This window comes from Muscardinus avellanarius (genome assembly GCF_963383645.1).
Source record: "Muscardinus avellanarius genome assembly, chromosome: 20".
In the NCBI taxonomy this organism is placed as follows: domain Eukaryota; kingdom Metazoa; phylum Chordata; class Mammalia; order Rodentia; family Gliridae; genus Muscardinus; species Muscardinus avellanarius.
This window is the reverse complement of record NC_137806.1, coordinates 31,347,231-31,361,222: the sequence shown is the minus strand read 5'-3', so window position 1 is coordinate 31,361,222 and position 13,992 is coordinate 31,347,231.

Genomic DNA, 13,992 nt, shown 5'->3' with positions numbered 1-13,992 from the left:
CTAGAAGGGAAAGGAAATCTAATTATATTTAAATGCATTATTTGCATGGATATCTGCATAAGACCAGATAAAGTGTTACTGCAATAAAACAGAAATCTCACTGACATCCTGATAATGAAATGACCCAATATTGATTGACTTTTCATACACAAAGCTGTTGTTGATGCATATTTGCATACTGATGATATTATGCTAATTAGAAGTCACTTTTGCATTACCATATACTGAGAAAGACTATGCTATTCTAAGGCTGCTTTGAATTCAGAATTAAATATATTCTATTTATGTATTTAGATCAAGACAAAAATCTCATAGATTATAACAAGACAAAAATTGAGAGAATATGTATAAAATAGCATGTGTTAATATATGTCTATATTAAGATGACATTAATTAGTAGCAGTATGTTTATAAAAGCTGACTAAAATGTAATTCTAAAATAAGTATTTTTATTATTAAAATTGAGTAAAATGCTGCTGTGTAAAAGGATACTTGTTTATAAAGTTAAATTTTAGAGAATTTTATTATTGCTACCACTCTAGAAACCACCGCCAATAAAATATCTATGTTATTATAAAGAGAGAATTTTCAACATTAAATCAATTCATAAAAATAATCCTTCATTCCACTCAAAATGTAATTATAAAGCTATGTGTGGTTGTGCATACTTGTAATCCAGTACTTGGGAGGCTGAGACAGAAAGATCTCAGGTTTGAGACCAGCCTCAGCTATTTAGTGAGGCCCTCTGCAACCTAGTGAGATCCTGTTTCAAAATAAAAAATAAAAAATAGGGCTGGGGGTATAGTTCAGAGGTAGAATGCCCCTAATTTCAATCCCCAGTACTGCACAATTTAAAAAAGATAATTATATTGATGCAGTAGAGATATTATGACATGTGTGCACACATATGTACACACACACACATGAATACACACCCTAAGTGTTTCAGTTTTATTATCAGATATTTAAGTTTTCATCCTTGCTAAATGCAGAATTTTTTAAAGCGGATGCCAACATATCCAATAGCCTGGTGATTTACAACTCTGTACTTTATAATCATCTAAAGAATTTTAATAGAATTTTACTCCTGGACTAAGTAAGTTAGAACTTGTAGGTCATATCCCAGGCAGCAACAGTGTATTTTTATAATTCCCAAGTGAGTATTAGGCAGAATCATGATCCATTAATTTTATGTCTTGGAACCTGTGATATGTTACCTTAAATGACGAAAGTGTCTGTAAATATCAAAGGTTCTGAAATTGGAAGTTAAATGTATGGTCAGAGAGATGCAACATGGAAAACACCCACCATGGCTGGCCTTAAGGGTGGGCGGATGGTCCTTCAAACAAAAGAAGAAAGGTATCCTTGAGAAGTTGGCAAAGGCAAGGATAAGGGAAGGATACAGAATTTTGCCAATTTCCCTTCAGTGAGATACTTAATCAGAACTCTAAGCTAATGTATTTGTTGTTGTTTTTTTCAAGGCACTATTTCTGGGGCCATTTGTTACAGCAGCAGTAGGATCTAATACACTAGATAGCAACACTATGCAGCCACTGCTCTAAGGATTCTTGGGAAACATGGCTTCTGGGGTTCTTTATATGTAGTAAGGTTTTCTTGGGTCCAAGTGTTCTTCTTCCAAAATTTCCCTGAAGATCCCAATGATTCTAATTCCTATCTGCCATACAGTAATCTCTGAAGGCTTGAGGAATGTGAACCTATAAATTGGATGCTGCAATTTTTCTGATGCTGTTAAACTTCCAATGAGGTATATAAATCACTAGTGTGCAATGTGCTATATAGGTCACATATATTTTTATGTGTGGTGGAATTGGGGGTCAGGTCAGGAAAAAAAATTAGGAAAAAAGAAGTCAACACATTTCTCAAGTTGATAAAGTATTTTATCATGAGTCAAGATAGTATCCCATGACATAAAACATAATCCTAGGTTTCGGAGACAGCTGTCTCAAAATAAATGAGCTAACGAGAATCTAGAATATTTTATTGCCCATCCATCTGCAATGCTACTGTTCCTACATTATTCTATTTCTACATACACAAGAGTAGCCCCTCTCACCATGCTGAGAGAACAAATCAAGGTGCAGCAGTCACAGGGCTTCTGTTTCTTCAGAGCAGTTTTCCTTGAGACCGGCACACCCCAAGTGTGGGCTGGAGGCTTCTCTACCCATCTCGTTCCCCTTCCATCACCACCAAGGCAAAATAAACTGTTAGGGCAGTCTCAATTCCTCAACCCTCGTCTATGCGAAATGAAATGCATATCAGATAAAAATCTCAATCATGTACCAACTTTGTTTATTATTTATTTATTTATTTATTTATTATTTACTTTGGAGATACAGCTTTATTGTAGGGAAGCTTAGTTGGCAGAATTCTGAACCCACAGAATGATGAGCCCATCTATTTACAAGACATAGGTGTTTGGTTCCTCATAAATATCTGTACCGGCCTTCATCAGCTTCAGGAGTACTTATTGAATTATTTTTTATCTATACTTCTTTGAAGTAATTGTATTTTTGAATTGTCAACAAAATGACTATAGCTTTCTTTATCAATGTATCTGTGTACTAAGAGATTACAACCAGATAACTGCAAGCATAGATCAGTGGTGGCGTCCTTGCCTAGCATGGCAAAGCCCTGGGATCAATCCTCAGTACTACAAAAAATAATCAAATATATCTAGAACTTTCAGGCAGCTATCAATATCTGTCATTAAAAGGACACTTTTAGGAAATTTTAGATATCACCACTTACGAAAACAAAAATTCAAATTCAGACTAGAATGCCATGATATGGTAGTTCATTTCACACATTTAAAGTATAAATTAAAAAGCTACTTTCATTTTAGAACAAACAAAACCAAAATAAATCCATGGAGCATACATGCTTTCTTTGTTTTCAGTCCAAAATATGAAGACTGAACACTTCAAGGTAACTACCAGATGCTAAGGTTTGGAAGCTCTGTGATGTACATGTCCAATCTGCTCGAACTTTTTATATTTGTTTTTTACCAACATAGGTTTAAAAAGCATTTTATAATACAATATAAAGTGTAAAATTTTGAAATCCTTGTCTCCTTGGACTACGCTAAGAATTATCTCAGTGGTCAATGGGAAGGGATCCAAAAGATGGTTTGTGTATTCCTAATAGATGTGAGTGACCAGAGGCAAGGATGCTCTTGCCAAGAGAGGCAGATATAAGGATTCTGTTCTCCTTTTTCTTATTCTTAAAGGTGCTCTGTTTGACAGCCCCGACTCTGTGGTTCTGGCCAGAGAGAACCTCAGAAGTAAAAACAGAATGTGTAGGAAGCCTCTCTAATGCAAAGTGTGGTAAGATATACAGGGGAACAAGAAAAACAAGGAGTGAAGCTCCTTTGAAGATTCTGTGAGTAGAATAAAAGATGACTGAGGAAGGGAAGTTTGGGGAAGAAAACAGTTAAAATAATGCTTCATCCATATATGAAGGTGTCAGTACCATTCTCACATTGGGAAACACATCAAGTTCTGTGTGCATGTATATTGTATCACATCAAAACTCATTGTGATGTATAATTACAATGGCGTTTGATGAAAGTATATTTTAAAAGTGAATTGAGACCAGAAAGAAGGAAGAAAGAAAGAAAGAAAGAAAGAAAGAAAGAAAGAAAAGGAGGAGGGGGAGGGGATGGAAGGGAAAGTATAAAAGAGAGGGAGAAATAGGGAATTTCAAGAAAGAAAAAAATGAGGGAGGAGGAGGGCAGGTAGTCATGCAACACAGATTAAAGGAAATCTTACAAAGACATTAAAATGAATTCAGAGTGACCACCTCGAAACCACTGTCCTCCAGACCTAGGCTCCTGTCTGGTTATTCTCTACACGGCAGCCAGGAGATCTGTGGGAACTCAGGTCAGACCCTGGTCCTCTTCACACACATCCCTACAGAGCCCCTCTGCCATGCGCAAGTCCTTCCTCAAGCACACCGAAGCCGCTGGTGATCAGGCTTTCCAAAATATTTCCCTGCTTCAGATCAAGTCCCAGTTTCTCCCCACATGCTCCGGTTTCTCTCCTCCGCACCTGAGGTGCTCTTTGGCATCTGTTTGGATCCTCCCTCATTTTTTTCTGGACATCGACCAGGCATTCACCCCCTACACACACTCTTTTCTTTGCCTTCTCTTCTGTCTTTAATTCTCAGTTTCTGGGCTATACTGTTTATTACTGTCCATTTCTATTTCCCATGCTGCAGTTTAAGCTTCAGAGGAGCCCTAAGTTTCGCCTGTCTTCCTGTCTAGCTGGAGCCTTGGTTTCTAGAGTAGTAACTGTGTTGTAAATGTGTGCTAAATATTTGCAGAAAGAAGTGGAGTCATGATGATAATGTCTTCTGAAAAAGAAAGAACAGCTCATCTTGACTTAGCAGGCATCCAGTACCATGTTAAGCACACTTTACATTAAGAAGCAATCTCATTTAGTCTTTACAATAAACCTATGATAAGGCATAGAAATAACCTTCATGGCTCTTGGTGTTAAATTAGTAGATTTATAAAGGAGAAAGAAATATATCTGTTTCTAGATCATATCAAAATCATATTTGACTCATTTTATTATTTAAAAATAAGCCTGAATGGATAAAGTACAATGAGGAAAACAGATTGTCCAAGGACTTTGTATCCTAGTAAATCATTTTTATTTTTGGAATTTTTTTAGTATATGTGAGTGGTCTTTATCTCCTCAGGAATAAAATATCCCTCATTACCCTGAAATAGGGCTCAAGATGATTTGAGCTATTTCAAATATAGCTATTTCCTATTTCAGAGGCAGTTGTGAACTTATACTTTATTTTCTTCTGTGGTGGTTTGTATTTCTGACAGTAAAAAAGAATAAAGTTGGGAGATGAAAAGAAAAAAAAATATTAGTTAAGAACAGAAAAGTGATTTAAAAATACTTCCTGAGCTAGATTCTACCTCACTATTAGTCCTTTTCAACGCCACACTTATATTCCAGGATTTTATAACAAAGAAAAACAGAGATGCTGGGAGCTATATATCAGAAGACATGAAAATTGGCTCACACCATTATGGAATTTGAAGGATCCTAAGTCTGATCTCTGATTGGTATATAAAAAAGCTATCGATTTTGTGAGTTTATTTTATACCAGATATTGTGCTAAATTTGTGCATCAGTTTTAGAAGTCTTTTGGTTAAGGTTCTTTTTTTTATTTTTTTTGAGGCTTCTAAGTATAGAATCATGTCATCTGAAAATAGAGATAATCTTACTTCTTTCCCTGCTTGTATTTCCTTATTTTCCTTCCCTTGCCAAATTGCTCTGGCTAAGACTTTAAGAAATATACTGAGTAGGAGTGGTGATAATGGACACCAAGCTACAGAACTGGGGACATTGGTCTGACTCAGCCTGAGTTTGAAGGGGTAAGAATTAGAGTGGAGCTGGGCCTGGTGGCTCATACTTGTAATCCCAGCACTTGGGAGGCTGAAACAGGAGGATCCGGGTTTGCACCCAGCCTCATCTACTTAGTGAGGCCCTCTGCAACTCAGTGAGACCCTGTTTCAAAATAAAGAATAAAACATAAGGTAGCTTGGAGGTAGAATACTCCTAGGTTCCATCCCCAATACTGCAAAAAAAAAAAAAAAAAAAAGAATTAGAGAAAGTTAGAGGATAGGATAGTGTAAATCTCGATCTGAATCTAGATCTGAATAGGGGTTAGAACCAGGAAAAAAGATGTCAAACAGCAAGAAAACACATATGTCTCAAATCCAACCGAATGGAGAATTAACTTTCTCATTTTTATTCAATGCAGACTCTCAAAGAATTGAATGACTCCTGCCTACACTGGTTGGTAATTCATTGATTTAAATGCTAAATTCTCCTGGAAAAATTCTCACGGACACACTTGAAAATGATGTTTTATCAGCTATTTGAGTTTCCCACGGACCATTCAAGTAGAAAACATCTGGGCATATTGATACACGTCTATAATCTTAGTACTTGGGAGGCTGAGATAGGAGGATAGCAAGTTCAAGCACAACCTCAGCAACACAGACTTCCAGTAACCTAATGAGCACCTATGTCAAAACAAAACAAAATATAATAAAAGGGCTAGGATTATAGCTCAGAGGTAGAACTCCCCTAGGTTTGTGGTGGCATACGCTTATAATCCTTGTGCTTGGGAGGAGACAGGAGGATCACTCTCTCTCTCTGGCTTAAGAGACCCTGTTTCCAAATAAAATATTAAATAGGTCTACGAGTGTAGCCTGGAGGTAGAAGTGTTCCATTCCCAGTACCAATAAATAAATAAATAAATAAATAAATAAATAAATAAAATAAAATAATTTTCCCAGAAAAACAAGTCCTAGTCAACTTATTTAAAAGCTACTAGAATTATTAGTGTAATATTGGAGAGAGAGTTTTAAATAAAGTGCAGTTAACATTATTTATTTTATCTTATTTACGTGTACCTTTGCATGCAATTTTTTTATTACTAAACGAGCCTAACATTTGATTTGGGGAGGGAAATAAAGCATTAATAACATTAAGAAAAGTACTCTTTTAATACTGTTTTCAGTATTGTATCTGCTGCTAATATATATATATATATATACATATATATATATATATATATATATATTTACCCATTTATCTACCCCTCTCTTTATCTCTCTCTATATATATAGATAAAGATATACATTCATAATTTAGCAGAAGATACACTGCTTTAAACAGTATTAAAAGTATATACACATTATAGATATGTGAATATAGCTATGTCATATATACACATATTGTATATATTCATATATGTATATATGGATAGATTCTGCATTACAGCTATATGTATATAGTTATGTACATATAGCTACACACATACACACACACACACATAGAGAGAGAGAGACATAGTTTTATACGCATAGCTGTAATGTAGAAATTAATTAGCTTAGAGAGGTTAAATTTTGTCCTGTTTGAAAGGTTTATGTTTTTTACAAAGTGATGCTTTTTGTTTTTATGACAGTTCATTTGGTTACACATATTTTTGCATTGAAATAATTCATATTGAGCAACTGTTTATATATTAACCAGTCTTGGGATAAGAACTGATTATTTTTAAAAATCCTCGGTTTCAGCCGGGCGTGGTGGCACACGCTTGTAATCCCAGCATTAGGGAGGCTGAGACCAGAGGATCGTGGTTCATGGACAGCCTCAGTTACTTGGTGAGGCCCTCCTCAACTTTGTGAGACCTTGTTTCAAAATAAAAAATAAAATATAGGGTAGGGGGTGTAGTAGCTTGGAGGTAGAATGCCCCTGGTTCCATCCCTAGACCCACAAAAAAACAGAAACAAAAACAAAATAACCAAACTCCTTAGGTTCATCTTTTTTTTTTAATTTCTTTTTCTTCTTTTTTATAAGTTAAGCCAAGCTTCAGAGAATATTGGCTATGGGCTGGACTGAAGAACTAAAATATTCTGAATCCAAATCTTAGCTTAATAGCTGAGTGATCTTTGATGTTTAAAGTTACTAGTGTCTGATAAGATCTTAGAACTGAATGAAATGTGTAATCAAAGATCTTAGATTACTGCCTGGAACATTAAATTCTAAATGTTAACACAAAATACTTTGAAAGGTAATGGGTACATTTGCCTCAAACACTCAATTTATTTTTTAATAAAGAGGATAGTATTAAAGTATTGAAATTGGCTCAAATATATCTTTGGCCATACTCTTATATTTAATAGATGCAGTTTTTAAAGAGAAATATTTAAGTGACTCTATCATGACATTTGTGGGAACACTACACTATTTCTGTACTTCCAGCTAAAGCTTCAAAGAAATTATAATTTTCATAATCAAAATATTCACTATTTACTGCAACCCATCTTTGGACAGAAGTTCCCAGCATTTTCTGCACAGACCAAAGCATCCGCTCGCTCAGGTCTCACTGGCGCCTGGCGGTCACTAGCGGTCAGGGCGCAGGGGACAGTGGAGCGGGCAGCGCTGGGGCCCTGCCCTCCTCAGCGCACACCTTCCCCTCCAGCCGGGAAGATGCTGAGGCCCGAGAGGCAGAGATGCCCCTGAGCCCCGCCCCAGGGTCTGTCAATAACTCATGAAGAAATCATCACAAAGGCTTGAAATGAAACCTAGAGATTCCACTCCTACCTCCTCCTCTGTGCTGAGAATATTATTTCTGGTTTATCAGATTAAGGAAGAATATGAAACGCTACTAAAATAGTGTGAAACTCATGGTCAAGGGCACTTGGGTCAAACTCTGGCTCCACTTTCCAGTTTCCCAAGGAAGGGATGTGAAACTAGCTTTATGGTCCAAGTGTCAGCCTGCCACTAAATATTTATTCTGATACATCAATCACACGAAATAGCAGATACAGTATTTTAGCACTGTGTTCTTGACACATAACTGAGTTTTATAGGTAGTTATAGTTTGAGAGAAGTTTTTTTCCCTTCTTCTTTGATAGACTCCATGACAATTCCAAAGCATTGCTGCCCCTTCATCTCTAAGTTCTTGGGTCAGAACTTCTGCTGTTCTAGGAAGGTGCAAAGGTAAGTTGCCCCCAAGGTGCATAATCAAGCTTGGTTTCCACTGTAACATGCCATTAGATTGCCTCTATATATGGTCCGATTCTAAACAGACACTGCATCATATCTTTGCTGAACTTTAATATAACCTGCAACTTGGGGAGGGAGGCATACATCATGTATTGGGTCAGGTCTGTATTCACCAGCCCCCAGCCCTCGTTGTTGTTTTAAATGAAGGGCATAGAGAGAGAATCATCTTTACCTTGGGGCTCTGGACTCAGTGTCTTTAAAACTCCTAACCAAAACACTTGTCTGGAGGCAGACCATGGTCTTCCTAATAGTGGACATGTGTGGGTATATGCGACTTGTGTGGGTGCACAAGTGCATAGAGGGCAGACCCCTACAGGCTCGCACCTGGTACCCGAGTCCAAACCTACCAGTGCCCCCGCGTGAGAACTTCTTTTGCATCCAGGAGTGCAGCTGAAACATCACCAGTCTTTGAAGCTCCCTCAGCAACATCACCAGTCTTTGTGCTTTCCTGTAATCCCAGTACTTGGGAGGCTCAGACAGGAGGATGGGGAGCTCAAGGCCATCTTCAGCAACTTAGCAAGGCTCTCAGTAGCCTACCAAAGCTTGGTTTCAAAATAAAGAATAAAATAGGGCTGGGGGAGCAGCTCCTAGGTAGATGCCTCTGGGTTCATCCCTAGTGCCACCACCCTCAAAGGAAAAAGAAAAAAAGAACCTAAATGCTACTGCTCCTCAGTATAGAATTTTGAAGCTGAGGTGAGAGAATAATTAAAATATGTATGATAGAGTGAATCTGTGACATTCTATGGTGCTTAAATTTTAAAGCCTAATTTTTTTTTTGTGTGTGTGTGTGTGTGGTTTGGGGATTGAACCCAGGGGCATTCTACCTCAGAACTACACCCACAGCTCAAATTGTTATTCTTTATCTTGAAAAAGGGTCTCACTATCTCACTAAAGCCAGGCATGGTGGCGCACTCTTGTAATCCCAGCATTGGGGAGGCTGAGACTGGAGGATCGCAGTTCGCGGACAGCCTCAGCTACTTAGTGAGGCCCTCTGCAACTCAGTGAGACCCTGTTTCAAAATAAAGAATATTTATTCTTTATTTTGAATAAAGCAGGGGGTGTAGCTCGGAGGTTGAATGTCCCTGGGTTCCATCCCAGCAACTGCAAATAATAATTAATAATAATAATAATAATAATAATAAAGGGTCTCACTAAGTTGCAGAGGTCCTCACTAAGTAGCTGAGGCTGGCCACCAAACAGGATCCTCCTGTCTCAGTCTCCAAATGCTGGGATTACAAGCATGAGCCACCAGGCCTGGCTCAGAAAGAAGTTTTTTATAAAATTTATAAGTGACCAGAACATCTACAGCATATGCTACTACTGTTCAGAGATAGTTATTTGGTGGAAAAATAAGTTATTTTATAATGTTTCTCCTTCTAAGTCCAATTATCCCAATACATCAGTGCACAGTACATACCTTAACCTGTTAAAAGGTGAATGTGTGTTCTGATCCAGTAGCTGTTTAGTATGCTTTAAGGACAGGCTAAAATTTGAATTAGATAGACCTTTTTGATAGTTATGTTATTTTCAATGTTTGTAATTTAAAACTAGAAATTGCATGGCAGTTTTCATTGTGTCATATTATGTAGGAATACCTGATATTAAAATAATGAGGATCCTATCCAAGCTGGTGTGGTGGCACATGGCTGTAATCCCAGTACTTGGGAGGCTGAGACAGGAAGATTACAGGTGTGAGGGGAGGTGTAACAATTTAGTGAGACCCTGTTTCAAATTTTAAAATAGAATAGGGCTGGGGTTGTAGCTAGGAGGTAGAATGCTCCTGGGTTCAGTCTCCAACAAAAAAAAAAGGAATGGTATCTTATTATTTATTCATTATCAATTAAATAGATTCTTGCCAATCTTACAGGTTAACATGTCTTATCAGTTTACAAAACTTTAAATGTCATAAAACATTAAGGCCTTTAAGCACATTGATAATAATATTACAATGCATATCATATAATCATTATATATATTGACTCTCATTCTTTCTACGAAATTGCTTCTGTAATAAGAAATTTGTTTATTACAAACCCCTTCATATGTGAAAATATTACTTCATAATTATCTTGTAATAAGATATTTCATATATTAAATCGATTTGTATTATGAATATATTTTTTGTTGTAAAGGTAGCAGTCTCCCTCCTTACTCACGGGGGGAATATAGTTCAAGATGCCCAATAATTTCATGAAACTGGAGAGTATCAATATCAAACCCCATTAAGCCACTAGTAGGTCTTTACACAAATTGCCAAATAGCAAGGAAACTGAACAATGTGTCATATGGATAATTGTTAAAAAAATCAATTTAGGTTCATGGCTGTATGTGGGTTTGAAAATAGCTTCCTATGCAAATGGGAAGAAAATTTATATTCATTCTCTTTGAATAACTTCGGTCCATTGCTCATTTGAAGAAATTTTCCTATGAAGAGACACCGCACTCCCATAGCTGCTATTTGGCTGCCAAAAGATTAAGTTTATGCTCTGGTGACCGATTAATTCCCACTCTGTGGAATAGTTTCCATCTGCAGGCAGTCGGGGAGATAAACAGAGGAACAAACGTCAATTCCTCTTAAAAGAGTTTATTTATTTATTTTTCTTTGCACTTTCAAGCTGAACTCAAAGTCTGTAACATCAGAAATTAAGCCGAAGGGTTGGCTCCAGGTTAATGGCTTTTTCTGTTTTTCTTTCCATTTGGTTTTCCTTCTCCTAAAATTAGATATTTCATTTCCAAAGTTATCCTCCATTAACAGGGGGCAGAACAGAGACACATCTGTATCCAGCCACTCCATAGTTTTTTTTTTTTTTTCCCATTACTTGCTTTTATTTTTTTTTAAGAATGGAATTTAGAAGCTTATTTTTGACCAGAAAAAAAATATAGATCATCAGATGTAAACATTTTTTTGAGACATGGATGTCCTCTTAGATTACTCCCAAATCAAGAAAAAAATAACTGTAGCCCAAAGAAACAGTGGTAGATAGCAAGCATTCCTCCCTCGGTGTTTGCTCGAGATCAGAGGCAAAGGGAAAAAGGAGAGAGAAATAAACGAGAGGTAATTACAAATTAGGTTTTCAAAAGCCGAGTTATTTTTCCTCTTTTCTTAAAATGTGGCTTCTATATTTCTTCGTTATGTGGCGTCTACAGCCAATCTTCCAGTGTAGCAGATTTCAGGTTCTTTATCATAGGAAATGGCATGGATATTTTTTCTCTGCTAATACCCAATAGAGGGTAATTAAAAAGTTTCTTGACTAACATATGGCTCCAAGAGGAAAAACTAGGACTAATGGATAGAAATTATAAGGGACCAAGAAAGTCCTAACACGTAGATTTGTCTTTTCAAAGTAATGATGTCTGTCCTCTATGCCTTCATTAGCTATCCAGGGTCATTTTGCAATAAAAGGCAAACTTTAATTACCTCTGGGAAAGATAACAAATTTTACTAAATATGCATTAGCAGGTGTTCAATATCAGACAATTCCTAAGAGCATGGTTTGATAATGTGGCTGTATTCATAATCTAAGTTGTCTAGATAAAGATAGAGCTCATATATTATAAGAAGTGATACTGGATTTTACCAAGCAATATTAATATTTTAAAATTAAGTTTGAATATTAAAACTTTTAGATCATTATTCTGACACATTGGCATTGATTCAGCATTATACTTTTCCACCACAAGAAAAAAATAAATGAACTTGAAAAAGTTCTTGTAATGGGACTGTGTATTTTGTAAAGCAAAGATGAGTGGGATTTGGTTAGAAAAAAAAATCTCATTACTTGTCTGTAAAAAATATTAATACCTATCTTCAAATCAAAATGTATCAGTGTGACATATTGAAATTCCAGATAAGTAACAGCATTTATGTATTTGTGTGATGCAAAAATAAATTTATAAGAAGATAAATACTATATCCAGATATATGAATTATATTGAAATGAGAATTTTTATCTCTCAGATTCTGCATCAAGTGTATGGTCATATCTGCTTTATCTATGTCGTATATTATGTAACAAATGAAAATTTATAGTTCTATTACCCTGTATGAAATATTGGGTGAAATTTATTTGCTAGTTCATGTTTCAGGTGAGACTTTTTTTTCATGTGTTGGATAATTCATTTAATCTGACAGCTCTAATTTTATAGAATTGTTGTTATATATATATATATATATATATATATATATATATATAATATGTGTGTGTGTGTGTGTGTGTGTGTGTGTGATTGTTCTTCATAAAAATATTCCACCACTGCCTTGATATTTCTTCAATTTGCATTCTGGACACAACTGTTATAAATAGGATATACGTATTTTATTGTTAGTATTACTCCTGTCTTTTATCAATATGCAACAAATGTTATGATAAAGCTCTTTGGGGGAAAACTTTTTGTCGGCAAGAAGTTCAAGGGTAAAGTTCCTATCTCCAAAAAGAAAACATGGCTCTTTAAAAAAAAGATTTATTGGCGCATTGTAGTCATGCATCTTAATGGGGTACAAGATCGCAGAGGCACACATGCACACAGCACTCATTTAGTCTTTCCCCAATCCCTACCCCACTGCCTCCCCCTTCCTTCCTTTACATGCTCGGCTCGGTGATCGACTTTGGTATGTTTGTGAATGTACATCATGCACATTCAGGAATTTTCCTCTTTCCTTCTCTTATTCCCCTCAGCTAAATCACCTTATTTGCTGCTCTATGGTTTCTCCTCCTTAGTCTGGAATTCTTCCTATGACTCCTTTTCTCTCTTGCTCCACATATCACAGAGAGCATCCAATTTTTTTTTTACTTTTGTGACTGACTAATCTCACTTAGCATAATGTATCCAATTCCATCCATTTTCTGTAAATGATGTAATTGTATTCTTCCTTATGGCTGAGTAAAATTCCATTGTGTACATAGAAAACTAATATCTAGAATATACAGAGAACTAAAAAAAATCATGAGAAAATTATAACCCTCCCCAAACCCACAAAAAAAGAAAATTAGTAACCCAATCAAAAAATGGCAAGTGAACGAAATAGACACTTCACTAAAGAAATTCAAATGGCCAATAAATGTGTGAAAAAATACACAACATTAGCAATAAAAGAGATGCGAATCACAACTACCCTCAGATTTCACCTAACTTCAACTACAATGGTAATCATTCAAAATATAAACACAACAAAAGCAGGAGAGAATGTGGAGAGGGAATTCTAGTACATTGGTGGTGGAATTGCAAATTAGTGCAATTCATTTGGCAAACACTATGGTAGATCGTCAGAAGAATGGAAACAAACCTACCATTTAACACAGCAATACCACTTTTGGGTATCTACCCAAAAGAATGGAAACCAAAATACCAAACTAATACATGGGTATCTATG